Below are 3124 nucleotides of genomic sequence, written 5' to 3'. Positions count from 1 at the left end.
AACTGCTGGTTCCCTAAATAGGTATTTTTAATAGACTTTTTAATTTTAAGAAAAGGAGTTTTAGCTTCAATAAGTCAAAATTTCAAAAAATGCTAAGAGGGCTTTGCTTAAAACTTAAAGCTGGGAAATAGGTTAGGATTCTGTTCAAATAGTGAACCTATTGGCAGCTCAAGACAAGACAAAAATCCTTAAACTTGGATGGAAAAGAAAGCATAGAAGAAAATCAGTGATGTTTTAGTCAAAAGTCCTAAGATTCTATTTTACCAGTTCAGTCTCATGTACTTTATCTTCTGTTGTGGTCCGATATTCCCATTTAATTTCTGGAAGATATCATTCAACTCCAGACTTGTCTCTACCATTAAGTTGGCCGTTTACTTAGTTGTTTTTGGACTCCTATTTCTGTGTGTCTGTATTTAGTTTTCTGGGTATAGCACCACCTTCAGAACTTTGGAAGACTGGTCTGGTATTGGTAAATTCTTTCAGGTTCTGTTTATCTGAGAATGTTCTTGTCTTTTCTTTCCATATGAAGAATAATCTTGCAGGGTATAATAGTCTTGGTTGAAATTATTTTTCCCTTAACACTTCGAATATATTTTCCCATTCTTTCCTTTCTTGCATTGTTTCTGATGAGAGGTATCCTATTAGCCTGATGGGATATCCTTTGTAGGTAATTTGATGTTTCTTTCTTGCCAATCTTAGTATCTTGTATTTGTCTGTGGTTTTGATCAATCTGGCTATAATGTGTCCTGGAGAAGATCTTTTTGGTTGTTTTATTATATTTTAAAGTAGTGTTATAATGTGACAGTCAGGATGTATTTGGTTAAAGACAGAAAAAAAATTAATCTCTTTTGTAATTAATCAGTATTTTTACTGACTATCCAATAAAGAACCCCAGCTCTGTCTTACCCTTTTTCATATCACTAGTTTTGAAAGTTAGAAGTTATGGCCAGGCTCCTGGTATTTTCACCAGCAATGACATTAATTCATCTGCTTACACTATTTACATGGGAAAGGATAAATATGAAAGTGAAGTTCTAATAAAGTATGGCTGGTCTGAAGACACATGGTTTCGTGTGGACAGACTCTCTTTGGCTCATGTAAACCTTCTATTACCTAAACAAGAGAAGATAGAAGACATTTCATGGGTAGTGCTGATTCTGTGCCCACCTTGGGAAGCCCAGCAGTATTCAAGGCTGCAAGATGAGCAACGTTAATGTGGTATATACACCGTGGTCTAACCTGAAGACAACAGCTGACATGGATGTGGGGCAGATGGACTTTCACAGGCAGAAGGATGTAAAAATTGTGATAGTGGAAAAGAAAGTGAATGAGATCCTAAACTGAGTAGAAAAGACCAAAGTGGAGCGGTTCCCAGGTCTAGCAGCAGAGAAATCATGCAGAGACTGGGAGGAAAGGAATAAGAAAAAAGCCCAGATTCAGGAAATGAAAAAGAGAGAAAAAGAAGAAATGAAGAAGGAAATGGATGACTTAGAAGCTATTTATCACTAATGACAGTTGAGAATATGTTTTCAAATTGGGATGGCCACCATTCAGGTGAATTCATGTGAAAGGAGAGGAGGACCTTTGAAACATGTTACTGTAGATATAGCAGCAGATGTTTTGATTTCATCTGTGGTTCTGAGTGATAGAAACAACCGATCAAAATTCTACCTTTATACTATACAGATATTCATCTCAGAGGTATTTATTTATTTATTTCCTTTTCTTTTTAACTTACAGAAAAGGATCAGGTATATAATATATTTGAACTTGAAGACAATATATAACTTTAGGAAGCAAAAACATTTTTGCAAGAATATGTCTTAGTACCTCATGAACGTTGGTTGCCCTTGTTTTTGAGCTAGACTTTAGAATGAACCTATGCTGAAAAGTATTTGTTGCTGCGGTCTGTTCCTGAGAATGGATGTCCTGACACACATTTCATAGTTTTTTTAAATCTCCTTACTTCTGTTCAGAAGAATGTGTAAAGAATGTGGGAAATATATGAAATGTTCCTCTCTCCCTGACTTCCTGATTAGGAAAAAACAAAGACATACAGGTTTTGAAGATGAGAATGAGATTTTCCGAAGACTGCTGGCTTCGTATTCACATTTCAAGTGCCACCTGAGCCTTTTAGTGCTCTGTTCCCCAGCTCTCAGCTTGCCCCAGTTTCTGAGTCCTCGCTTTCTCAGAGGAGGGCTCTCCATCTTAGTATCATTGCATTTAATTCGTAGCTGGTGTTAATCAAGTTTGAACCTTGTGACTGCTGTTACCTGAGTACCAAGTGACCCCAGCCTTGTTTGTGACCAGACACTGGAGTCATTTCGAAGCAATAAGGAGAAGTTGAAAGTGGTGTTCTGAATCATTTAAAGATGTAGGTTACCTGGTTTTTGTCTTGGGGTACATCATAAAATACAAGTCCACCTTGAAATAATATTTATTTTGTTTCTTTTTTTGTTTGTTTTTTGTTTTTTGAGAGGATTTTTGCTATAGGGCCTGTGCGCTCACCAGAAAGACAGAGAGAGACAGAAAGACAGAAAGCGAGAAATCACCCCCCGGGGGGGATGGCCATGCCGCAATCCCTTCTCTGGCATTCTCCTCTCGGGATCTTGGGTATGTACACACATGTACCTGGCATGAGTTTAAGCCACTGGTCCGGAACTTGATCCATGGTTGACTACATGGGAGTCCAGCCACATAGCCATTACGCTAACTGCTGGTCCTGAAATAATATTTATTTTGAGTTATAACCCCAGAGTTCAGAATTCTCAGTAAAAGATTCAGTTACTTAAAATGTAGCATTACTATTCATTTGAACCACCTATCCAATGTGATCCTGAGTAGAAGATATATTTTTATGCTATGTATTTAGGCAACTCCTGTAGAAAAAGAAAAGAATAAATCAATGAAAGAGAGAACAAAGCGTGCAGGACAGAAAGTATACAAATTCCCATTTTAACTACACCCAGAATTCTGCATGTAGCATTCTTATCCTTAGCTGTTTTCTAACCCAGCAAAAATGATCTCTTAACAACAAATATTCTGCCTATAATAGTACTTGGGGGGACCAATGGATGGTGTAATGGTTATGTCACTGGACTCCCATGTAGTCGACCATGGTTTG

General features: G+C 37.4%; 1 pseudogene; it reads left to right on the top strand.

Moving 5' to 3' along the window:
* Positions 1–1568, top strand: part of LOC102496938 (coiled-coil domain-containing protein 25 pseudogene) — a 3223-nt pseudogene extending 1655 nt beyond the window's left edge.
* The last annotated feature ends 1556 nt before the right edge of the window (positions 1569–3124 follow it).

Source organism: Tupaia chinensis, unplaced genomic scaffold (genome assembly GCF_000334495.1).
Source record: "Tupaia chinensis unplaced genomic scaffold, TupChi_1.0 Scaffold140095_1, whole genome shotgun sequence".
NCBI lineage: Eukaryota > Metazoa > Chordata > Mammalia > Scandentia > Tupaiidae > Tupaia > Tupaia belangeri.
Note: the sequence above shows the minus strand (reverse complement) of the source record. Positions and strands in the feature narration are given on the sequence as shown.